Source organism: Dermochelys coriacea, chromosome 6 (genome assembly GCF_009764565.3).
Source record: "Dermochelys coriacea isolate rDerCor1 chromosome 6, rDerCor1.pri.v4, whole genome shotgun sequence".
In the NCBI taxonomy this organism is placed as follows: Eukaryota; Metazoa; Chordata; order Testudines; family Dermochelyidae; genus Dermochelys; species Dermochelys coriacea.
In genome coordinates this window covers 13,232,661-13,258,574 of record NC_050073.1, presented here as the reverse complement: position 1 = coordinate 13,258,574, position 25,914 = coordinate 13,232,661, and the positions used below count along the sequence as shown (strand labels likewise).

The following is a 25,914-nucleotide window of genomic DNA, read 5'->3' as shown; positions in this document are numbered from 1 at the left end:
TTGCCCAGTGTCATCACCCTGGCTGGGCAGGGTAACTCCTCAGGTCACCCCCACCCTCTCCAGCCTGCCTTGGGCTTGGAGAGTGAGGAGAAGGGTGAGGGAGGACACTGAACATCCTCCATCCATTGCTCCAACACCTAGAACAAGTGAGTGTCATTAGGGTTCCTCTGTGGTGTTCCCTGTCTGTCTGGGGAGAGGCAGACAGTGGGGGAGAGAAACTCTCCCAAAGGAGATTCGATTTGCAAACAGCCCCCAGGATCCTCTTGCTCTCAGATCAGGGAGGGGCTTCTCCAGAGCCGTCTCCAGTGTGTTTGGAAAGGTCCCAGCAATGGGGCTCCCAGCCCTTCCCTTGTGGGAGACTGTTCCGCAGGCTGAGAGTCTCTGAGCTGGGCCAGACCCTGTGAGCTGCTGAGCATGGAAATCAATGGGAAATGAGGAGAGCCCTGGCCTGCTATGCCTAGGGACTTTGAAGTGGGGAATGATTTCCCAGGAGAAGTCTGGACTCCTGGGTTCTGTTCCTTAACTAGCTTGGAGGGAAGGGAGGGGGCAGTGTGGCTTGGGATGGCAGGAGGGAGCTGCTTGTCCAAAGTGACCAATGGTCTTTGAGACTGACCCCAGTGCTCGAAAAGGAGGAGACTCCCTGGTTATTGCCGCACCAGGGATGACGAGGGGAAACGCTGGGAGCAGATCATGCAATTAACTCCTGCCAGTGTGTGTAGTTTGCACTCCCTGCACCCCTGTGTGGGGAGGAGGAGCTGCTCTGGCTGGGGCAGGGATGGGGAGGGATCAAAAAGGCTGGTTAGTGAGAGGCTGCCTTGACCCCAGACTCACGTCTGCTCCCCGCTCGGTTCCAGGATGGCCAGGCTCCTGAGGATGTTCAGGAAGAAGGCTCTGCAGGTGGCCCCAGAGCCTGAGGGAAGCAGCTGCCATCTTCTCCAGGAGCAGAGCGGCCCCTCCGTCCCCACTCCCGGGGAAGGAGCTCCCGGCTGGGCCAGGAGGTGGAAGAGCCCAGCTTTCTGGCAGAGGAAACTCACTCCCAGCGCAGGCGCCGAGGTGGGCGAGGCAGTGGCCAGGCCAAAATGGAGCTGGGCCAGGATGCGGCTGTGCAGGCAGGACCCAGCCCAGGAGCAGAACCGGGCAGGGCAGCTCTGGGGCTTGTTGTGTGGGCAGCAGCGGCCCCGGGAGCCTAGCCCTGATTCCCAGCAGGAGACATCGCCCTGCCCGGCCACTGAGGACCTTCCAGCCTCCCCAGGGCAGGAGGTGGAGGATCCCTGTCCCAGCACCAGCAGCTTGGCCTGCTCCCCATGGGACAGCAGCAGCACCTGGGACTCGGGCAGCAGCGAGGCTGCTTTGTTCCCGGTGAGGAGCCAGGCTGGGCTCAGGGAGGGGTAAGGAGGGGGCTGTGAACACCCTGGGCCCAGGCCCTTGACCAGTGCTATGGGGGGCAGGTCCCCAGCCCAGGTGTCTGGCCTGAGCCACGTGAACCCCACTGACACTAGATGCTGCCACTTTGGTCCTTGGTGCTCCATTGTGGGAGGAGGGGGGGAGGCACTACCCAGGGAGTCCAGGACAGTGTGTGTTGGGGGTCTCTTTGCTATGGGCTCCTGAAAAAATTGGGGGCTGAAGGCATCACTGAGAGGGGGGAGTGTGTGGCCCGATCTGCCCTAGGTCCCTGAGGTGGGATGGAGGCACATTGCCCTACCATGCCCCTGTCCTTCCCCTGAGTGGCAGCAGGAGTCAGCCTGCCCCCTTCTCTCCCTGGTGCAGGGACCGCCAGGGACTCAGAGGACGAGGAGGAGGACTGGGTGGACATGCTAACAGAGGAAACTGCTCTCAAAAACATCCGAGAGCAGCTCCAGGGCTGAGAAAAGGTACAAACGTTCCCCAGCTGTGCTGGAACCGAGATTGCCCTGCTCCTTCCCAGCATCCGAACCCCCTGCAGACGGTCTTGGCCCTCATGAGCCACCCCCCCGAATGGGGACCTTTCTCCCCCATGATCTAGGACCCCCAAGATGGGGGTGTTTGTCACACGCCAGCCAGGGTCTTCTTCCCCCACAGGCACTGTCCCAGTTCCTGACCCTGCTTGTGTAGGAGTCATGGGTGATTTGGACAATGGGCGGGTCCCCACTATCCCCCATTCAGGCCTAAGTCCTGCAGCTGATGTGGCTGGGGCAGGGAGGACCTTGGCTAACAGGCTCTCTCTCCCCTAACTCCACTCTTAGTGGGCGCAGGATGAGGTCCAGCAGCTCATGTTCCTGCAGGCCATCCACCCCGCATGACTCGCTGCACAGCAGAGAGGGCAGGACACACTGGAGCCGCACTGCTGCAAGGAGGCTGTGGTGGAGAGGACTGTGGTGAGCGAGACACGGCTCCCGGCAGCTGGAGGGTGGACAGAGACATGGGAGGGGCAGGGGTCTCCCTGGGCTGAAGGTTGGGGGATGGCTGGTGCTGGAGGGGCAGCTGAGGGCAGGGATTGCTGGGGTTGAAGACTGGGGAGAAGAGATGGGAGAAATAGTGGGCAGGAATTGGAGGAGTGGGAGGCAGGTGGGGGGATCCTGCTGGCTGTGTGGGGTGCTGGCTGTGTAATCTCCTCATTGGGAAGTATCAGTGAGGCCAAAATCTCACACACTCCTTTGTCTCCTTTGGGTCTCACAGGAGCTCATTGAGGAGCTTCCTGATGACTCTCCACCTGGCACTGTCCTCGCTAACTCCCTGATAGCTGTGGGCAACCTCAGGTACCGAGGCCCTTTTGCCTGGTTCCCCTAACCCTGGTGCTGCTCAGGCCCATGGCTGGGAGTCACTGCCCCTCCCACTCCTAGGTCACCTCTCAAGGGTGGCTCCTCTGGCAGAGGTGGCAGGAAGATTCACTCTCTCCTGGCTGCTCTGTTCTTTTCACTCCAGTAACATTGCAATGGCTTTGGGAAGAGGCTGACTCCCAGGATCAGATACAGGAGAGGCAGCAGGGTCCAGGGAACAGGCACCATTCCTGCCCTGCCACTGTCTGTCTGGGAAACCTTGGCCTTATCATTCCCTGGCTCAGTGCCTCAATTTCCATTCTCGCCAGCCTCTGCCTATTTCCCTGCAGTTTCACATCCATGTTGGTGCCAGTCCCACCCCTGCACTGCACAGTCTAATACCGGCTCCTCTCTCTTGCCAGCACCATGACACCTGCTCTTGAGCCAGAGCTGGAGATCCACCTCCTTCGAGCTGCCCTGCACGCAGTCTTCACCCTGGGCATGGAGAAGGACACCACCCAAGTCCAGGTAGATCATGCTAAATCATGGATTGAGGAGCCAGCTGTCATTCTGCCATGAATCCTTGCTAATTGCCTGCAGTGGGATGTGAATGAGAGAGGCCAGGATATGTGTTTGGGGGTCTCACCAGTGCTTCCCAGAGACCCCCCTTTTCCCATCCTGTAGCCCCAGTTTCCCTAACTCTGGCCAATGACTCTCCCTTGCTTTGCAGGATCTGCATAGGGTCTTGCCAGACCTCCTGGATGCCATGCTGGAGAACCTGCTGGCAAAGTCCCCAGACACCAACAGGCTCCACTACATCTTGGAGCTGAGCCCAATGAGAGGGGTGGGGGCAATTTTAGAAAAGAAAAGAGTCACAGGCTCGTTCCTAGAGAAACAGGAGGACCCCCAGAGAATCAGGCCTTGTCTCTGATGGGCCCTGAGATTCCTGGGGGGATTGTGCTCACACTCAGTCCCTTCACCCAACCAAGGAGTTGAGAGTCGGTGAGGGGTCTGTCTCCTTTCTGGTGAGCTGTTCAGGAATCAGGAGTTCAGGGAGGATGGGACCAGCCCCGACACTGAGCATTGTCCCAGTCTAGAGAGACAATGACAAGTTGTGACCTACAAGCATCATCCTGGGGGCAACAATCCACTTCTCAAGCTCTGTGATCAATGAATCAGATATTCCACCCCGCACACAATGTCTCGGCCCCCTGGGGATGGGGAGGGGCTCATTAGCACAACACATGCACCTGCCCATTGATCCTGAGCTGCCTCCTTTCCCCACAGCACATTAACTACTGGATCATGTCCAGGGTGTCGCGAGAGAGAGCCAGGCCATTAGGAGCAGCACAGCCCTTCTCAGATCCACCATCACCCTCCCTGAGTTCAACGTAAGTGGCCTCTGACCCCAGCTTCCCGACTCCAGGCATAGGTGGGCTAGCTCCAATGGGCTGTAGGATCTGCTGCTGCAGGGGTTGTGGGTTAGGAGTGTTCCTCTTGGGGAGACAGAGTCAAAGCAGAGAATGAGCCTGGCTTGAGTCAAGTTCTTCTTGTCCTGGTCAAATGGCGACTTTCACTTTTAAGGGGACCATGCTCCAGATTCAGGCCCTCCTGTCATCCTGGAGCAGCTGGGGAAGCAAATCCTCATGGAGGGCCCTGCCCGCATCCAGGCTCCCTTTCAGGCCGAGAAAATTAAAGATCCAGCTCTAGCTCCTACCCTCTAGCATCTCCTGCAGAGGGGCTACGGAGAAAGAGAGTCCTGGACCAGGCGGGGGACTGGGAGCAGACAGAAAAATGCTAATGGTGTCCCCTCTCCCTCTCCTTTCCATTAGAACTCAGCTGAATTCCCCAGGATGGGTCACCATGTGGCACAGCTACCTCTGTTTGTCGATGACCCAGCCAAGGACATCAGCCAGCAGGCCAGGGAGGGGGTTTACCTGCTCTACCAGCTGCTGCTGTACCAGAGGGGTAAGGAACCCAGCAGGGAAATGGCACCTGAGAGAAGAATGAGACTGGGACCCCAGCCAATTTCTCTCAGACTGACCCCAGCTGGAGAATGAGTCTCTCTCTCTCTCACTCTCTCTTTCTGTCTTCTACACCACCCCCTGCAACTCTGTTGGGCCAGGCACACAGCGAGGACTCTGCCCACTGTGCAGCCACCAGTGGGATTGGAAGGACACAAACACTGAAACCAGAATGACAAATGTGTATGTCTCTTTCCCAGGCCTGACTGTCCATGAGGCCAAAGACCTGTGGGTCTTGGACTGAAACCAGGACAGCAGGCTCCTGGGCTACAAGAACACAGCCAGGGTGGGGGAGGTAAGGACACTGCGCCAGGGCATGACACAGCTCTGGCAGTGCGGGTGGCTGCCTCCTGGAGCCACTAGACGGAGATGCTGTTCTAGTCCAGGATTTGGAGCCTGGTTATGGGCAATCTGCTGAAGCCTCACATCCGGTTGGTTTTAGGTCTTCAGAAAGTTCTTCTCGGAGGGGCAGAGAAGATTCTTCCTCCAGACTGCAGTGCTGGCCATCCACCAACCCCTGCTGTGTGTCAGCTAGGCTGCTTCTCACCTACTCCTCCTAGGGGAAGCCCAGCAGCTGATGGGGGACATGGTGAGCAGCTGCATTAGACTCAGGAGATTGGGGCGGGGCCCAGGCCTCATTCCCATCCTATGGCCATTTGCTGGCCTGGCAGCAAGGAGACTGGTGGGGAATAAGAGTGAGAGCAGGTGCTACTGGGAAGGGAGATGAATTCACCTCCATGAGCAGGAGGGAGCCAGCTTGTCCCCAGAGCAGCTCCAACTGAGCTCTTTAGCAAGGCTAGTTAATGACAAGCATTGCCTCATCATAGACTTGTGTTCTTGGGAAGGGCAGCAGAGTCCTCTAAGTGCCCCCTGCGAGCCTCTCCTGTCACCCGAGCCACCACCCAGAGTTGCTCCCATCACTGGCAGCCTGGGAGGCCAAGAACTGATGGGTGATGGCGACTGACCAGGCAGTTCTGAGGCACATGGGCAGGGGAAGCTTGTCATGCTGCTGGCAGGGTTGGACCCGCTCTAGAGAGAATGGGGGGATTCAGTCAGCAGGGGCTGCTGATCTGCCCCATTCACCGGGGCTGCCATCCTGCCTCTTCAGCGTTAGTGGCTGGGATGACTTGGGGAAAGGTCTCAACCTCCTCACATCCCATTTCACTGCTGCCAAAATCCCTCCTGCCCCCCCGCTAGAGCCCCCTCCCTGCCCAGCCTGGGTGAGGGTGGAGGAGAGGGCTCTGAGAATTGGAGCTGTGGATTGGAGGTGGAACAGATGTCAGGGACATTGAGGGGGAGGTGGCAGGAGCTCACCCTGCAAGGAGGGGGGTTGGCACTGGAGGTCACTAGAAAGGACAACAAGACTCCATTCTGGGGGTCAGGAGGGGGAATCCATCCCTCAGAGGTGGGTGGGTGCTGGGCGGAAATGCTGCTGGTTCCAGGTGCCCTTAATTCCCCTTGATTCCGCGGGGGTGTCTGAGTCTCTGACAGCTCCTCATTCCCTTGCAGCAGGAGGGTGTCACGGCCAATGTGATGTGCCAACTCTGCATCATCCGGCACTTGCGCCAGGTCCCTGAGGCGCTGCAGGGGCTCTGCCTCCGAGGCCACCAGCAACTCCTGCTCCCTGCCGCAGGTACTGCTCTGGCTCCCTGTAAATGGGGAGCTAGTGGAAGGGGAAATGAAGCCCCCTGGCACACACAGAAACTCACTTCCCTCCCCTCTCACTCCCCTCTGCCCCCCAAATTCCTTCATCTGGGGCAGGAGCTCTTTCCCTCACACCCATTCCCCTGCCCCCTTTCCTTGGTTTACCCCCATCCCATTCCCCCTGTGCTCAGGCAGAGCTCTCCCTGCCCCACAGGGTGCAGAAAGGCCGTTATGTCAGGGCCACAGCCCCAGCCCCACTGAAACTCGGAAAGCTCCACTTTTGAGGAGCAGGGGGTGGGACAGAGGCTCAGGGCTAGCTTCATCTCCTGCCCTTTATTCTCCGTTGGCCCGTCTCTGGGGTCTGTGGGTGTGAAATGAATTGGAGCCTCCTTCCCAGCTGTCTTCCAGGCCCTGGGATCTGGCACAGCCTCCCAGATGGGCACATCCTGTAGCTGAGCCATGTCAGGGAGCAGTGGGGACAGGTCACCTTGTCCCATCAAAGCAAGCAATGCTCTTAAAGATGTGTATTCATGTTTTAATGTAAGTTACTGAACAGTATACAAGTCACAACATGCAGCCTTCACTCTGACAGTCTGATTTAGTCCTGGTCATTTTTATATTGACTGCACTCTAGCCATAACATTAATACAATATTTACATAAATGAAATATACAATCATGACAAAATAAATGATAGAAATAATTCCTATTAAAAATTGAAAAACTGCTAAATTAATACAATAAGAATAATTAAATCTCGATACAATCTGGTATTAAAAAGCTTGGAAGACAAATGCATTTAAAATGCATTTATTTCTTTACATCCTAGATGATTTTTTAATCTTATGAATGCATACATGGGTATCACTATAGAAATTACCAGGAGGCATGGGGGTGTCAAGGAACAGAACTTTACAGGAGCCAGGGAAGGGAAGAGGTCAAGGATCAGAGAGTGTCAACTTGCAACAGGGCACTGAAAATGTTACGTTATCAATACTAAAAATGTCAGGATACTCTTATCTTTGACTTGACCTTAACATTTTATCAAAAAACAAAACCAGGTGTATTTATTTGTAACTTCTGGTAGCAATTGACACATGTAAGTGAGTCAAAATTTTAAAAAGCAGTAATGTTCATGGGTTCTAATTCTGTGTGCATGAACCCAATCTTCATTAAGCCAACATGAACATTCAAATACTGTACCAGTTTTAATCTGTTTTGTTTATTGCCACTTTTTGAAGACATTTCAATTTGTTTAACCCCCCCCCCATTAAAATGAAAACTCTGCTGCAATCTTAACTATGGTGTGATTACTGCAGGGTTGCCAACTCTCATGATTTTATCAAACGTCTCATAAAAATTGGTGTTTTCTTTTGGCTATACCTCCTGGAGTCCTGCAATTACATGAAAATCTCAGCTTTTAAACAATGTTTCTAGTCTTGATGATTGCAGGGAAAAGCCTGATAGTGTGAAGCAAGGGCGCCCCCGTGCTCAGAAATCAGAAGGCAAATGAAAAGGACCTGAAAATATTATTTTTAAAATCTCAGAATTTTCTGTTAGTCTGACTCATTTTTGATTGCTTAAGTTGGCAATACTGCTGCTTGTCCAACACAATAGAAAGCTTGAAAATAAAAAAAAAATCATAATTTGAGTCAGGGAAGTGTTTGAAGCTCAGAACATTAGAATGTTTCACTCTAGTTCAAGTCATCAGAATCTTTGTAAATACTTGCTTTAAAAGTTCCAGCATCAACCTTAGCTTTTCTCCTTTGCTCTCTTATCATCGGGTGAACCTCACTCATTGCTAAACAAATAGATTTGTCTGTTCTCTTGCTTACACAATTTACAATATTGTGGTCATTTGTGATGAACAGGGATGTGTTCTCCACATCTGATATGATGGTGTCTTTTTTGGTTCATCTTGCAAAGGGGGTTGTGGCTTGTATGTTCAGGATAGGAAACATTGATCCCTTGTCTGTGTCAGGAGTGTGGAGTCCCAGGCCAACACTGGAAAGGTAACTAGGATAGAATGGGGTATCCAGTCCATAGTGAAGGGCAAGGGCAAGGTCTTCCGTGACCCCTGCTGATAGAACAGAATTGAACTTCCCCTGGAGTGATAAGTGGTAGGGTTCCATGTCATAAGAGCTCGCACAAGCTCTTAAAGCAAGATAATTTCACAGTCTAATTCTGAATACTGGCTGCAGAATCACATTTGATAGTGGGCAATGATTAATTATTTTGCTGTGCATCTCAAGTCTACGTCTTTATATAGTGCCTGTAGGAACCATTTGTTTTGTGTGACTGGGGCAACTACCAGTATCCTTCACAATGCTTTGCCCTTAGGTGGCACTTTGCAAATGACCCTGAGATCACATGTCCCAAGCACAAAACATGTTGCTATACAAAGGAGAACTAGGTGAGATTCACTGTGAATCCCTTCATTTACAAGCATTGTAATCTCCACTTTAGCCTTTGTTAATGGGTCTAATATGGGGGGGGAAGATCATTTCTCACACATCTAGAAACTCTCTGTGGGGATAACCCAGTTGTGCTAAACAGATGGGCTGTGGGTGTGTTTATTCTGCCATTTGCAGCTGTGAGAAACATAATGTAACTCACATAATCACAGGTTTCAGAGTAGCAGCCGTGTTAGTCTGTATTCTCAAAAAGAAAAGGAGTACTTGTGGCACCTTAGAGACTAACAAATTTATTAGAGCATAAGCTTTCGTGAGCTACAGCTCACTTCATCGGATGCATCCGATGAAGTGAGCTGTAGCTCACGAAAGCTTATGCTCTAATAAATTTGTTAGTCTCTAAGGTGCCACAAGTACTCCTTTTCTTTTTGATAATGTAACTCGTCTTTCAATTTAAGGGTTTTGGCTCCCACAGGCATGGCTGATAGTTCTAGGCACTGGGGAATGGTTTGGGGAAGGCAGGGGAGAGTCTATAGAAGCTTTAGATTTCATTTGCATAAGCAGAAAGGAACCAGAATATAGGGTTTGAACTATTCCTCAGTGCCTGTTAGGATTTTCCAGCCCATTACAAATGCGCCCCATCTGCTGCCCTTCCTTCAGCTCATCTGAACATTTCCTTCCCTTGTGGAACATGGGATGACTGACAAAGCAGGGGAACATGGACAGGAATCCACACAGGGGCCTCTGGTGCCAACAGTCCCACAGCCTCCTGCTAGAGCCCTGTGACAGGTCTCTTCTGAATGAACCATCTCCTTCCAGGCAGACACTGACATCAGTGAGAGAGCCACAGCAAACAGGGAGGAAATGAGTGATCGTTTCCCTCTCTGTGTTTCTATCTCCTGTAGGATGTGGGATTGTGATCTCTCAGCTGCTGGTTGTTGGGATCTCTCTTCTGTTCTCTTTATCAACCAGACCCTGACAGAGCTGGACCTGGCGTATAACGAACTGGGAGTTTCTGGAGTGAAGCTGCTGTGTGAAGGACTGAAATATCCCACCTGCAAACTGTAGAAATTAGGGTAAGAAACAGCTTGTTTCCTTCAGTCTGTGCCTGCTAATATTGTACTATGATGACTTCAGCTCTTTCTACTAGGATCACAGCACTACTATAAATCCACTAATCCTTGAAAAGCACCCACAACTTCTCAAGGAGTGGGAAACAGTCCTTGTGAAGGAATGGCTGCCTCCTGGGCACCCCCTGATGGCTTTTGGGCAGTCCTGCAAGTGGCACCTCACCTCAGATTCCCTCTGGATCCCCAGTAACTCCATACGAGCTTATCTTCATGTCAATCAATATAGTTTAGTAACCAAGACATAGTGCCCAGAGTCCATAACCAGAAGTCCCGCAACATAGTGCATATCACTCCCCTGCAAACAGTCTTTCAAACCCAGCTTCTTTCTCACCATTCCAGTGTCTTCTGCCACCTTGGACTCTTCATCCATCCTGCTCTGTCCCTCTGCCAGGGACAGCCACCCCCGCCATTCCTTCTGGACAGGGCCAGATTCACCTTTTGTGGGCCTGGTGCCAAACATATTTGTGGGCCCCCAGGGGGGCATTGGAGCATGGCGCGGGGGTGGGGTGGGGGGTGTCGGTCCCCTGAGCGAGGGGCCAGCCAGGAGCATGGCATGGCAGGAGCAACCCCACTCCACCAAGCCCAGTGTGAGGGCACTGTTTACAAACTGGCAGTTGCCAGACTCACAATGGCCTGCCCAGCCCTGTGCTGCAGTATTCCCCTTCCCCAAGTCATGCCATGCCATGCCACGCCACGCCACGCCACATAGCCCCCTGCCCAACACCTGCCCTGACTCCCTATGGCCAAAGTCCCCTCAGACTCGCTATGCCCAGCACCGCCCGCCCAGGACCTCCCACAAATGCACAGCGCCCTGCACACCACCCTGCCCACAGCCCCACCAGAACTACCCTGCACCACACACAAAACCCCCACTCCCTAGTGCCCCAGCACATACAGATCTTCCCCGCAGCCCAGCACCCCTTCCGCCCCTTAGGCACTCCAGAGACCCACTCCCCCAAGCCCTGCCTCCTGGCCGCATTCACCGGCCCTACTGGGAGGCGACTGTGTCTGCCAGGCTGAGCCCCCGGGGCGGGGAATCACTCCGGCATCCCGGGAGTGGCGTGATCAGCCAGGCCAGGGCTTGCCCTGGGCAGGCTCCCTCAGGACCCACTTGCCTGGAGGACCCAGCCAAGCACCCCACACTGTGCCCCCAACTGGCCTAGACTGTCCAGGCTTCTGCACCAGTCCCAGGTGGCTCAGCTCCGGGGAGATAGGTGGGGCCCCACAGGTGGTGGGAAGCAGAGACTGCCCGGAGCCAGAGGTGCACTGGGTCCAGCCAGGAGGCTGAGGAGCCAGCAGGTGGGGCAAGGGGATGGAGAGGAGCCAGCCGGTGGGTAGGTCAAGAGGAGCAAGTGGTGGACCAGGTGGGGCGGGGAAGCCAGTGGGCTGGCAGGGTCTCAGGGCACAGTGCAAGTGGAGCAGGCCAGGGTCCCTCCTGAGCATGGGCCCGGCTCCATGGAGCCACTGGCGCTATTGTAAACCCAAGACTGCTTCTGGAGCACAACCTCACTCAGTGAGAACTGCCACAGCCTGTCTGCGGGGGGCAGCCCTCACTCCGCCTGGACCGCTCACTGTTCCTCTGGGACCCAGCTCTCCGGCAAGGAGATGCTAGCAGGTAAACTCCTCTGCTGCTCCCCCTTCCTTCAGCCTTTTCTGGCCCTTGGCTCTGGCTTAGAGCCAGAAGGCATCTCCCTCTGCTGCTCCTCCTACCCTTGGCCCTGGCTGTCTGGCTTGGGGGCAGCAGCCAGCAAACCCCTCTTGCCGCTTTCCTGCCTTCAGCCTTCTCCAGGAACCACCTTCTCTCTCTGGCACCTCTCATCTCCTGGTGTCTCCTGACTGACTCAGGCTAAGTCTACACTAAAAACCTCAATGTGCTGTGGCAGCGCTTTGATCTGAGTGTGGTCACTCCTGAGCGCTTGGGAGAGAGTTCTCCCAGCACTCTATATAATCCACCTTGATGAGGGGAATAGCTCCGAGTGCTGGAAGCCTAGTTTTACAGCGCTCAAACTTGCTGTGCTCGGGGTGTGTGATTTTTCACACCCCTGAATGAGCAAGTTACTGCGCTGTAACTTGCCAGTGTAGACATGGTCTCAGTCAGGTCTCCCACTCTTCATCTTCTTGCATTTTGTGTGTAGCAGACTCACATTCTGAGTCTATAACTGCCAGGTGCTTGATTCCAATCTCTTTTTCCAGTATTTTTTAAAATAGTAATATTGTCACGTAAGTGCCTGAGTTTGTCATACAAAATCCTCCCATCAATGTTACCCTCTTTACGTTCCAAAAGAATGTGGTCAACCATTTCTTTGACTTCACAGGTCTCCCACAGCCCATCTTTGTGTTGATCAATTAGAGTCAAGTTACTGCTGAAGCCACAGTGTCTGGTAAAAAGAACAGGAGTACTTGTGGCACCTTAGAGACTAACAAATTTATTTGAGCATAAGCTTTCGTGGGCTAAAACCCACTTCATCACATGCATGCAGTGGAAAATACAGTAGGAAGATATATATACACACACAGAGAACATGAAACAATGGGGTTATACACATTATAATGAGAGTGATCAGTTAAGGTGAGCTTCTCGCCAGCAGGAGAGAAAAAAAAACTTTTGTAGTGATAATCAAGATGGGCCATTTCCAGCAGTTGACAAGGAGGTGTGAGGAGCAGTAGGGGGGAAAAATAAACATGGGGAAATAGTTTTTCTCTGTGTAATGACGCATCCACTCCCAGTCTTTATTCAAGCCTAATTTAATGGTGTCCAGTTTGCAAATTAATTCCAATTCAGCAGTCTCTCCTTGGAGTCTGTTTATGAAGTTTTGTTGTTGTAATATTGCGACTTTTAGATCTGTAATCAAGTGACCAGGGAGATTGAAGTGTTCTCCTACTGGTTTTTGAATGTTATAATTCTTAAAGTCTGATTTGTGTCCATTTATTCTTTTACATAGAGACTGTCCGGTTTGGCCAATGTACGTGGCAGAGAGGCATTGTTGGCACATGATGGCATATATCACATTGGTAGATGTGCAGGTGAACGAGCCTCTGATAGTGTGGCTGATGTGATTCGGTCCTACGATGGTGTCCCCTGAATAGATATGTGGACAGAGTTGGCAATGGGCTTTGCTACCCCAGTCTTTCTCTCACGTTCTTGTAGTATGTCAGCATTTTCAGTTCTAGTTCACTTAGATTTTACTTCATTAAATCTTTCCCCCCTTGTTTCTCTTCTCCATATTTCCTGCCACTTCTCTCTTTAGTTAATTTTAAATTAGATTTTTAAACTCCTCTTTACTTACAGGAATTTCTGTCAATTTTTTTACAGCATTTTTTGCTACTTTGTCTCTCATTTCCTGGTATCCCAACATGGGCCGGGATCCACGCCATTTCTATGTTTACTCCCATCTGATGGCAATTCTGTTGTTAACAATATTTCATTAATTATATCATTTCTGCTATCTGAATTCCCATTTTTGATTGTCAGTAGTCCTGATAGTAAATCTGACAAGATGACAGCGGTAGGTCACACATCCCATATCCAACGTTATCCCTGTTAGTTCAGTCGTCATAACAGCTACAACATTTGGGATCTAACATATCTCTCTATTCACATGATGGGGACAACTTCTGCATCCCACTCTCATCTTTAGAGCCATCCCTAAATATTTACACTATTTATCACATACATATTGATTTGCCAGATGTAATACATTTAGCTCTCCTTTTCCAATTTTAATTTCATTGTGTAGTTCCACATTTATATCAGGAAGTGGGGGGTGACTTTCTACCTATAATGCATTTTCCCATGGCTATATATGCTCATTTCTTTTAGGTCTTTTTCTCTTAGTTTCTTTGTCCATATTGCAATCCTATTAATATGAGGCATTTTGGAATTTTCCCTCCATGTTGTCCACTGAGTTCCCAGCTTTCTTCTTATATTTGTTTAGTGTTTCCATTTTCCCTGTTTCCTATGACTTTTGCCCAGAAAGTCTTATTATTAAGTCTAATAATTCATTCTTAATGCTACAGGCAATTTGCCAGCAGCTATCTGTATTACATGCAAAGGGGTCATGACGAAGGCACCACATTCAGTGTGACATGTCTGGGCTTGGAGTGACTCTAATTTTCTTAGGTTCATTTATGATGCTAAACTAAATGCTTGAGAGCCATTAATTATTGGTCTTATTAATGCTCTGTACAGTATTACCATTGCTTTCTTATCCATGCCCCCGAGTGGTTTCAGAAATACTTTTAGGTAGGATGATTTGATCTTTGCATTCATCTACAATGTGATTCTTCCATGTTAGTTTGCTATCAAATGTCACAACCAGCTATTTGCAGCTTTTAAATATATCGACTTGCTGTCCATATAGATACAGTTTACAATCTTTTAAAATTTTCATTTTAATGAATATTCTTTTAGTTTTGAGAATTGAACATTTAAAAGCACCAAATATCTCTCTGTTCTGCACTTTTCCTAAATGCTTCATTAATTCGCTTCTCAGCTATTTTCTGGTTTCTGTTTTTAGCCCATCTAGCAAAGTCATCTGCAAACAAAGAAATGCCCATTCCTGCACTCATCCTTTTCTGAAGAGTTTATCATTATGTTGAGTTAAGGTAGGGCTAATAACACTCCTCTGTAAAGTGCTATTTATAATTTTATATATATACTCTAGACTAAGCTTTTCCTACTCTGACTTATATCATTCTTGTACTTAAGAAATTATTTATCCATCTATATATTCTTCCTTTTGTGCCCATGGATGCTATTTTATGCAATAAGCATGCTCTCCATAAGATGTCATATGCCTTTTCAATATCTAAGAAAGCCGTCATGTATTCTTTTTCTCATTTGTTTTGTGCTTTCATCTATACTCTTACTATATGATCAGCTCTACTCCTTTCCCTCCTGAACCCACTTTGCTTATTGTCTGCAAGTCCATTTCTCTCCAGATATATTGGTAATCTTTCAGTCACCATTCTTTCCATGGCTTTACCCATGTGTGATGTAAGGGCAACTGGCCTGTATGCATCAGGTTTTGTTTTCAGCTTGCCTGGTTTCCACACTAGAATTACAACCACATGTTTCCACTCCATTGGTAGCTCACCATTTCCCAATATACCATTGTACAATGTTAGCAGTATTTTCAGACTCCCTTCATCCAGGTGTTTTAGCATTCCCTTACATACACCATCCTTGCCTGGTGCAGAGTTTTTGCTTTTATCTATAACTTTTTGACGTTCCTTCCTGCAGAAGTTTTCATATAATATTGTATCCTCCTCTGATCGCTTCCATTTCTCATGATTTTCTTCAATGAATTTTTTTCCTCATGCAGATTTCTACACTCTGATTTTCACCTTTACTTAGATTGTGGAATATTTCTGCTAGGGCTTCTGCTTTTTCTTCATTAGAACTTTTTAATCCCTTGGAGCTGCTGGGGAATTTCCATTCCATTAGAATGATTCATTCACTATTATTAGTATATTTACAAGAGTTTTTTAAATTTTATACAGTTCCATAGCTATTAAAGTGGCATTTTCTGCATTCATCTTCAACATTTTATTTATCCCAGACATATCATTTGTGTGTCAGTTTTGCTGGAGGCAAAGATCATGAACCAAGAACTAATGTTGCCCTTTAGAGTTCCTATTTTTTGTCATAGTTTGTACTAATGCACAAGAATTCTCCATTTCTCGGGGCTAGGGGAATCCTCAAGGGTGGTACCCAGGCATTCTCTTCATGGTTCCCATTTCCTATTCATTTTGGTGAACACTGTAATGATGGTAGGAACCCAAGTTAACCACAGCGTTGTACAGGGGTGGAGGTGAGGGAATTTTTATGTAGTGAGGCTTATCAGAAGCACACCTAGAATCATAGAATATTAGGGTTGGAAGAGACCTCAGGAGGTCATCTAGTCCAATCCCCTGCTCAAAGCAGGACCAACCCCAACTAAACCATCCCAGCCAGGGCCTTTGTCAAGCCAGGTCTTAAAAACCTCTAAGGATGGAGATTCCACCAAGTGCTAGGGCACTTGGAGACAGGCTGGGAACCCTACAACAAGGTAAGTGTTTGTTTGTTACTTAAGAAGTCCAGCATCTTTTCTTATGTTACAATAGCAAGTTGGCAAGAGCTACTACAAATGCTTTTGGATGCTTGTGCGTGGAGAAAGGACAGTTTGGGCAGCTGGGAGAAGGTATGTTTGTTTTCTGTTCTCTGTGCGCTCCTAGCTTTTTCAGAAAGGTGATGTGGGGGGGCAATAAAGGCCCCTGAAGGCTTAGGTGGGAATGCAGAACAAAGCCACAGGTCAGGGGGATGGTAAAGAGCTAACAGGACAGATGCTGCTGCTGTGGTTATGCCTCATGCACAACTAATTTGGCAGTTACAAATGAACACACACACCCCCTCACAGCCATTGTACACAGATACAACACATCTCTAGGCTCCATTACACAGAGATTGAAATGCCCCCAAACACAGAGGCTTTGGGTTTGAGTGAGACACAGAGGGCTTGTATTTGTGGGTGTAGCCTGAACAGGGAGGCAGGAGACATTACTGGACTTTCCCTAGCTCTGTGCTAAAGAGCAGTAGAAGAAAAGATAGATTTTAAAAGCAGGTCACCTGTTGGGGATGGGTGGGCAGAGTGGGGGATTGTAGCCTGAAACCCCCTTGACCAAATGAGTCCATGTTTCAACCACAAACTCCACCCTGGGTCCTCAACAGTGCTAGCAATTTTCAGGCCAATCTGTCTGTGCACATGGATTTTAAAGCACTTTGAAAAATCAGCTGTAAACAGCAACAGAGCCTTGCCTATGGTGCAGCTCTTGTCACTCCATAATTGAAAAGGGGTCTTTGGAGGAGTCCTAAACTAGTTTACAAGGGTGACTGTTGTGGTATCCCCCAGGGCACAATCTGGATTGTTGGACAGCTCTGCCCCCTTAATTCTCCAGTCTGGTGTGCACTGTGCCTCGCTTTGCTGTCTTAGCTGCCACTCTGCCACCCACCCCAGCCTCCAGCATGCAAGTCACCCCCAGACATATACCAGGGTGCTTTGCCCAGCCACTCTTGAATTACATATAGGGCGACACCTGCATATCCTTAGTACCAACCTTGTACCCCAGAAATGTACCATCTTGTACTGTTCAGTTACTTACTGAGCAGCACCAGCTCATAAAATCCACCATTCCATCAAAGGGAAAAGGATATGTACCAGCCTGTGTAATCCAAGTAGATTCCCCAAACACTTCAACCAAAACCGTACTAGTTTAGATGAAATGTAAAACAGATTTGTTACTATAGAAAGATAGATTTTAAGTGATTAAATGGTAGTGGCATAGAAGATCAGAATTGGTTACAAAAAGGAAATAAAAGATAAAATCACAACCTAAATCCTAAACTTTACCAAGCTAATAATTCTAAAAACAAAAAGACGTCTCTCACCCAAAACTCCACAGCAATTCATGCTCACTGGAATGCCTTCTAGGTAGGATCAGCCCTTCCCATAGTCTCAATGAAGATTTCTTTTTCTTCCAGACCATCTTGCTTTCTTGTGTAGAGATGGGGGAGGAGAGGCAGGTGAAGTGATGCTGTCACTGTCTCTTATTTATGCTCTTCTCCAGGTGCTGGGAAAACCCATGCTGTGTCATGGGGCTAGGCAGCCTGCACTGCCTCGGTGAGCTGCTAAGTGTTCTTCATATGAATTGCAAATTCTTGCTAGCATCTTCTGTATACTTGTAGCCTGATGTATCTCTGGAGCTGACATGCAGGTCTTTTGTTTATAGTCTGTTATTTCTAAGGGATTAGACCATGGCTCACAACAAGCATCCTTAACACACATGTAGCAAAATCTCAGAACTTCACATACATGATGATGCACACATTTAAACAGGACAATGAGTTTCAGCAAATCATGACTTTTTAAATGATGCCTCTCAAGGCAAGCTTAGTACAAAATATAACCATATGCAAGTGGTAAATATGGGGGTTACAGAGTGTTATTTTGAGGTACAGTGTGTCACAACTATAGAGGGGTGATACAGGGTGGGTGAGGTAACATCTTTTATTGGACCAAGTTCTGGTGGTGAGAGACAAGCTTTTGAGTTTACACAGAGCTCTTCTTCAGGTCATAGAAGGGTGAGATATTTCAGGGAGAGTCCCAGGAATACTGGAGAAGTTATTGAGAAAAAAATCTGAGCTTCCCAGGCATATGGAGGTGGATTTTTGCAGGCCCTGTCTGCTGTGAGGTGCTTGGAGTGATTAATAATGGCTGGCTGAGGAGTGACTAGTAAGGAGAGTGCAGAGAAGGAGTCACCTGTCTTTTTCCAAATGCTCCTCATCTCTCCTTGCTCTCAGGGGGATGAGAAATGCATCTTCCTTCTGAGTTAAAATTGTTTCTGCTCTCTGAGGGAACATGCATTTGCTCCTTTCCATACTGAGGCAACTTTACTCAGGAGTTATGCATTGGATTTTTCACTGTATGCGTATATAGTGATTGGAGCAGGCCGTGCAGTAGTTTGTCCTGCTAAACCTGGATTGGTTTATATGATAATTCCTCTCTTCCAAAATTAGGATGGAGCCAAGAGGTTGCTGGGCCACAACGGCCAAATTCTGCTCTCAGTTATGTCCGTGCTGCTCCACTGAACCATGGAAGTGACACATGGACAGGATCCATGATCTTCCTGGTAGCACAGGATGGTTCCTGCAGAAGCCAAAGGGGCTGCACAGGGAGTAACTCAAGGTGGAATTTGCCCCTCACACTCTCTGGGTGAGTCTCCCCTGCGTGGCCCCATGTTCAGACAGCTGCATCTGAGCAAAGCTGGTGTGAAGAGCATATTAAACCTTACTGGGGAATTTCCCCCACTCTGTAGGCCCCATGATGCTGCCACTGGAGTCAACTGCAAAACTCCCATTGACTTTGGCAGGGCAGAAATGGGTTTTATGGGCATGATCCAAAACTCATGGGAAACCTGCAGAGAAACCTCCACATCCTACCAGCATCATTCTTTTCTGGGGATGACACTGGGCTGGCTTGGTGCTTAGTTTGGAGATGGCTTTTTCTTCATACTCTGAACAGAAGCCAGGGTGAGTTGGGGTGTGATGGTTCATTATCTGGCTGTGTTAGAACATCCCCATCCCCAGGGTGCCCCGTGTTCTATGGGATCAGGAGGGGTGAGGTGGGGGCTTCTCTTCCAAACTGCAGCCAAAGAGCATCGGGCACTGCCAGAATATGGGAGACCCAAGCTGCATTTTGTAAAGGATGGAGTGTGTGCCCAGCTCCATGGCTGTCCCTCTCCAGATGCCCCCCATTGAGCTCGGTTTCCTTTTTCATGTTCTTGTCCCTGATGGCCTTTTTTGTAACTAATCCATGGCCATGGGGATCTCTTTGCCTTTGTGCCATGTGGAGGGTCACCCCGAGACCATGTCTGATTGGAGGCAGCATGTGACAGTCACTGAGGCCTTGTGCAGACAGTAGGTGGGGAGACAGGAGAGTCACAAAGCAGGTGAACAGGTTCTCAGATGGTAAAGTGAGGCCCCACAAATCCCAGGCAGTGCTTGCAAAAAGCAGGCAAGGTCTTTGCAGGCTAAACTGTGAGGGCTGCAGTGGTGCAGATCCAGAGGATTGCCCCATGGCTGTGGCCAGGGAATGAAAGCTTTTGCTTAGAGACGTGTTGATTTATTCAGAATTATTCAGCATTTGTGTTGGGAAATGTTTGGGACGATTTCACATGCAGCCAACAGCTCCCTCTCACCCCCTTTGCTTCTCTTCCCATTCCCAGGTAGCTGTAACAGGTCCATCGGTTCAGGGATTACAAGTCCCCCCTGCTACTGCAGAGACAGGGAATGAACAGAGGGAGGGTTGCAGGTGGCTGCAGGGCCCAGATCTTTGGCTCCTCCAGCTCCCCAGAGGAGCTTCTGTTTGCACTTCTGCATTTCTCGTCTGAAACTTCATGGAGAATCATGATGATGCAATTTCAGTGGTCGTCTCTATGGGGAAGTTGCACAAGTTTAACTTAAATGAGCTTTAACAAAGGAAGGATGGTGCAGGTCAGGGCGCTGGCCTGGACATTGGGCACCTGGTTTCAATTCTCTTCTCTGCAAGAGACTCCCTGTATGACCTTGGGCAAGTCACTTAGTTGCTCTGTACCTCAGTTTCCCCATCTGTAAAAAAGGATAACAGCACTGCCCTACCTCCAAGGGAGGTTGAGAGGAGAAATACATTAAAAATACTGAGTTGATCAGATAGTATGTTGACCTGCCAACCTTAGCAAACAAAAATATTTGCATAAATCTGCATAGATTGACATATTGCCCGTTTGCCCTACTCACACCCACTTGGTGCATTGCTTCCATCCATCTCACTGAGCATTCATTACACACCCACTTTCATTCTGTCCTGTTCTTCCACCCACATGCTCATTACACACAAACTCTCCAGGCACCACTTACTGCACCACCCACCCCTGTTCATTCCACACTGAGTACACACACACCCTGGCCACAGACAGAGCCACGCACTGTGCATACCCACCCCACCTGTTCTATAGCCATCTGTGCCCCCTGAACACACCCATTCACGTTCCATTCAGCTCACACATCGCCCCACTTCTTTCATGCACACATCACCTGTCAAGGTTCCTTCCCTTCTCTGAACTCTAGGGTGCAGATGTAGGGACCTGCATGAAAACCTCCTAAGCTTACTTTTACTAGCTTAGGTTAAAACTTCCCCAAGGTACAAACTATTTTACCTTTTACCCTTGGATTTATCGCTGCTGCCACCAAACGTCTAACAGGGATATAATTTGGAAAGAGTCTGTTTGGAAATGTCTTTCCCCCCAAAAGTTACACCCCCTTTCCTGGGGAAGGTTTGATAAAAATCCTCACCAATTTGCATAGGTGACCACAGAACCAAACCCTTAGATCTTAAGAACAATGAATAAGCATTCAGTTTCTTAAAAGAATTTTAATAGAAGTAAAAAGAATCACCTCTGTAAAATCAGAAGGGTAAATACCTTACAGGGTAATTAGATTCAAAACATAGAGAATCCCTCTAGGCAACCCTTAAGTTACAAAAAGACACAAAAACAGGAATATCCATTCCATTCAGTACAGCTTATTTTCTTAGCCATTTAAAGAAATCATAATCTAATGCCTATCTAGCTAGATTACTTACTAAGTTTTAAGACTCCATTCCTGTTCTGTCCCTGGCAAAAGCATCACACAGACAGACAGAGAGAACCTTTGTTTCTTCCCCGCTCCAGCTTTGAAAGTATCTTGTCTCCTCATTGGTCATTGTGGTCAGGTGCAAGTGAGGTTATCCTAGCTTCTTAACCCTTTACAGGTGCAAGGGTTTTTCCTCTGGTCAGGAGGGATTTTAAAGGTGTTTACCCTTCCCTTTATATTTATGACAGCATCTGTTACACATCACCCCCATTCATCCTGTGCACACGTCCCATCACCTCCAGGTGCAGCTCAGCAATTGCCTCCACAGCTCCACCAAACCAACCCCCAAGTTACACAGGAGCAGGAGAGCACAGCCAGAGAGCTGGCCCTTTATAGGCAGATCCCTGGAGAAGGAGGGGCTTCCATGTGTTCAGTGCAAATCTTATCCTTCCCTCTGAGCCCCCCAGCCCCCGCCTCTACCCCTGTCTCTCAATTCCCTGGGCAAGAAACTGCCACAGGCCCCGCCCCCAGTATCTAGGCTCCCCCCCACCAGTATCTGGTCCCCCAAGTTTAATGCCTAGTTCCCCTGTCTCTGACCAGAAAATTCCCCACTCCAGTGCCCCTCTATATCCCCCAACCAAGGGGTCACTCAGCCTGGTTCCCCCAAGCACCACCACCCACATCCCCACTTTCCCTGAGCTCTTAGCTCCCAGCTCCACCCCCACTGGTGTGGGCTGGACTTTGCCAGCGAGGCCCCCGGAATCCTGCCCTGACCCCCTCTGCGTGGTGTGTGCCTCTGACACTTCAGTCCTCCCATCTCCTATCCCCATGTGGCTCTGACCCACCGCTCTCATGTACCTGCGAGGCTTCATGTACCTGCTGCTGCCTTCCCTCCCCCTGTGTCTGTACAGCCCCTTGCTGGGGGAGGTCAAGGTCAGGGAGGAATCCTGGGTTTGCAGGAGGAGCACAGCACCTGCTGCCCCCTCTAGGTGTGTTATACACCACCCTGAGTGTGCCAATCTCTCTCCGTGGGCTGGTGTCCCGGCCCCACCTCTCCTGCCTTCTCCCCTCCATGCCGTGACCTGGAGGGAGCAATCTCTGCAGGGAGTGCAATTGTGCCTGGCCTTACACAGCTGAAGGCAGGCAAATTGCAGGCTGCTGCTAAGAGCAGTAGTGCCCTCCAGTCCTCCTCCTCCATAACGTAACCCCCCCCACACACCTAGTGCCAGGTGGGGGGCTGGCTGAATTGAAAGCAAGGCAGAGAGCCAGCAAGCACCAAGCAGCAGATCCGAGCCACCCGAAAGGTGAAAGGGAAAATCAACATAGAAAGGAAGCAGCCTTTCAAGCTTGTTTTTTAGCTGTGTGCTCTTGCGCAGAGAAGAGGATTTTGCAACTCGCTGGGGGTGTGTTTGTGGAAAAAAAAACCAAAAACACAAAACACAAAAAAGCAGAAGCTACCCCCCAAAATACACACCAGGTTGTGCAAGTTGCAGGGGAAGTGCCTTGTGTCCCTCCCTCTCTGTGCTCCTGTGTAACAGCCAGGCTCAACTGAGCCCCAAGAGGACAGAGCAGCACTGAGGTGAGTGAAGGGTTAACACTATGTGTGGGTTGCTCTGAGTTTCCCTTTCACAGGTGAGTTTTCCCCACTCAGTGCAGACTCTGCAGGCTGGGGTGAGTGGGAGCCAGCGCTGCTCCTTCTAGGTCCTGGGCTCTTGTCTCCATTTGTGGGTCTAAATAGTGAGAAAAGGGAGGCAGAGAAAGGAAGCTGGCTCCTAAGTTCTGTCTGGACTCTCTCCCTGTCTCCCAGTAAGTGCATCATGCTCTGTATTCCTGTGACTCAACTCAGTACAGCTTTGTATGGGTCAGAGGGTTGCGAACTTTCCATTGGCACAAAACCAGACACCCTAGCCCAGGGGTTGGGAGGGGGTGAGGGCCCCAGGGTGGGGCCAGAAATGAAGGGTTCAGGGTGTGGGAGGGGGCTCTGGGCTGGGGCAAGGAGTTGATGTGTGGGAGGGGGTGAGGGCTCCAGCTAGGGGTGTGAGCTCTGGGGTGGGGCTGGGGATGAGGGGTTTGGGGTCCAGGAGGGGGCTGGAGGTTGGGATGGGGGCTTACCTGGGGTGCCTCCTGGTCTGTGACATGCAAGCAGGCTCCCTGCCTGTTGCGTGCACCCTGTCAGAAGCGGCCAGCTGCCAGCAGCAGATCTGGCACCTAGGTGGGGGGAAGCAGTAGGCTCTGCTCCATGGGTACTGCTGTTCCCCTTCTGCCTGGATTAGCCCTGCTCTGAGTACTGCTGCTCTGATGTGGCAGTTGGAAGCAGGGTTGCCAACGCTCCCGGACTGGATGCCATATTGCAGCGACGGCATCCCCATTTCCATCAATGGTATCCAGTTCGGGAGACTTGGCAACACTACCTGGAAGTGAGTTGTCAAGGTTCCTTCCCCACTCTGAACTCTAGGGTACAGATGTGGGGACCTGCATGAAAACCTCCTAAGCTTACTTTTACCAGCTTAGGTTAAAACTTCCCCAACGTACAAACTATTTTACCCTTTGCCCTTGGACTTTCGCTGCCACCACCAAACGTCTGGGTTTATTTTTTGAGAAAGTTGTCTGGAAATGTCTTTCCCCCACAAAATCCTCACCAAAACCTTGCACCCCCTTGCCTGGGGAAGACTTGATAAAAATCCTCACCAATTTGCATAGGTGACCACAGACCCAAACCCTTGGATCTTAAGAACAATGAAAAAAGCATTCAATTTCTTACAAGAAGAATTTTAATATAAGAAAAGGTAAAAAGCATCACCTCTGTAAAATCAGGATGGTAAATACCTTACAGGATAATTAGATTCAAAATATAGAGAATTCCTCTAGGCAAAACCTTAAGTTACAAAAAGACAGGAATATTCATTCTATTCAGCACAGCTTAATTTTTCAGCCATTTAAAGAAATCAGAATCTAACGCATATCTAGCTAGATTTCTTACTAAGTTCTAAGACTCCATTCCTGTTCTGTTCCCGGCAAAAGCATCACACAGACATAGAGAGCCTTTGTTTCTTCCACCATCCCCTCCAGTTTTGAAAGTATCTTGTCTCCTCATTGGTCGTTTTGATCAGGTGCCAGTGAGGTTATCCTAGCTTCTTAACCCTTTAGGTGAAAGGGTTTTTCCTCTGGCCAGGAGGGATTTAAAGGTGTTTACCCTTCCCTTTATATTTATGACAGGCTCATTAAGTTTTTACAAGCCCCTTAAGTAAACAGAGCACATCAACACATGGCGTCGGAGTTCACAGACAGACGCCTACTTTGCAGGCAGACCCCAAAGAGCTTGCAAAAAGTCATCCTACAAAGCACCTAACATCAAACCCCTAGTGCTTACTATTTATGAGTAATGGGAGTATTCTGAAGAGCCAGAACTATAGCAGATAGCAAAGATCTGGCCTTAATGGTTTCTAATACCTCTCCCCAAACAAATTTGAAACCTTAATGGAAATCACATGTCTGGAATCCAAGTGATTTCCATTAAGAAAAGTATCTCTCCTGGGTACTGCAACCCTGGAGCTGGGACTGGGACACATGGCAGGTTAGAAAATAGAAGAGTGATACTGCAAATCTGAAGGAACAGAAATGGAAACCATGTAGAGTCAAGCACGAGGGTTTATTGCACACAGTGCTGTTGGAGTATCACTTTGCTTATTTGGCTCAGAGACACTGCTAAATGATTGATTACAATAAATTATATATGGTACTCATGGGTGAACAGAAATGATGGGATGGGAGTTCCCGAGCCCCTGGATAGGTTCTAGCAGCAAGACAAGATTAGCACAATAAGCCAATAGTCTAAAAGATTACATAATGGCCCCGCCCATGGCTCAGGTTAACATATTGCTAATACACAGGTGTTTTCCCTCAAACTATTCCTATTGCAATATGTAGGTTAAATCCTGCATTTTGGTGTCCATAGGAATGAGGTAGCTCTTCCAGTTGTCCAACAGGTACATTCCTGGGGGTTTAAAGCAAAAAGATAGTGAAAAGTACTCAACGAATAGTAATTGTTTTAGGGTTCACCATAGTGTTTCTGAGAACTAGAGTTGGCATCTGCGAAGGAGGATACAGCTGTGAAGGGGGAGGATGTCATATCTCATACTGACATGTTGGGCCTCTCCCTGAACCCTGGTAGGTATCTGGGGACGGTGTTCACTATCTCCTTCCTGCACCAGGAGTAGACTTTGAGGCTCTTCTTAGTGCTTTGTGTGTCTGTAACTCATGATAATAACACCCAATTACTACTCCCCATCTGGAGTTTTGCTGACTTGGCTTATCTAGTTGAAACAAAGCGAGGTTGTCTCCTGTTTTCCTTAGCCATATATTGTTCATTGTTAGCTAGGCCCCAGGCCTCAGACCTAGCTGTGGAATTTGGGCCTGTGTGAAAAGTTCTTAGATAGAGACTATAGCTACGTTTTTACATACATGTTAATGGATTTTGGCCCTTCAAAATCAAACTTTAAAGCTATAATACATGTTCCCAGATAAAGCTAAATCCAAACATTTTAAGCAGCTGTTGGAGGTAGCCTTCATTTTAGGAACTAAACTAATTAATCACTGTACCAATTAAGTGATTCTGAAATGCCATCCAATTCAAAAGCTAGGCATAAATAATACATTGCCATTTTTGTGGTTATAAAAAGTTATTAAATGTGATTTTTAATGACAGATTTGGGGAGGAGAAGAGATGATTTATTTGGATTCTTTTTAAAAAACTAACTCTAGTAAGCAGTAATTGTGGTTTTTCTCCAGCAGAGTCTCTCCCAACCCCACAGCCCAGCTAGGACTG

General features: G+C 49.0%; 1 protein-coding gene and 3 long non-coding RNA genes across 8 annotated transcripts in view; all 4 read left to right on the top strand.

The window, feature by feature from the left end:
• The first annotated feature begins 982 nt into the window (after positions 1-982).
• Positions 983-2,705, top strand: LOC122460667. Of its 2 annotated transcripts, XR_006282122.1 has the most exons (4): positions 983-1,053; positions 1,768-1,871; positions 2,232-2,354; positions 2,656-2,705. It is a non-coding gene; the product is annotated as an uncharacterized LOC122460667 (long non-coding RNA). The 2 variants fall into 2 exon arrangements; XR_006282121.1 differs by lacking the exon at positions 983-1,053 and having other exon boundaries at positions 1,490-1,871.
• Positions 2,706-2,718: 13 nt separating this feature from the next.
• On the top strand, positions 2,719-3,562 carry LOC122460673. Its single transcript, XR_006282128.1, has 3 exons — positions 2,719-2,735; positions 3,086-3,263; positions 3,466-3,562. It is a non-coding gene; the product is annotated as an uncharacterized LOC122460673 (long non-coding RNA).
• Positions 3,563-3,891: 329 nt separating this feature from the next.
• LOC122460675 lies at positions 3,892-4,944 on the top strand. Its single transcript, XR_006282130.1, has 3 exons — positions 3,892-4,126; positions 4,568-4,703; positions 4,861-4,944. It is a non-coding gene; the product is annotated as an uncharacterized LOC122460675 (long non-coding RNA).
• A 17,645-nt stretch (positions 4,945-22,589) lies between these two features.
• LOC119857280 (NACHT, LRR and PYD domains-containing protein 3-like) overlaps positions 22,590-25,914 on the top strand; it is a 258,531-nt gene continuing 255,206 nt past the window's right edge. For 3 of the 4 annotated variants that reach the window (XM_038406006.2, XM_038406002.2, XM_038406005.2), the window contains exon 1: positions 22,590-22,668. The gene's annotated coding sequence lies outside the window, so the exon portion shown is untranslated. Of the gene's footprint in view, positions 22,669-22,783; positions 22,896-25,914 lie in introns of those variants that run through there. The other variant, XM_043516752.1, reaches the window with a different exon arrangement.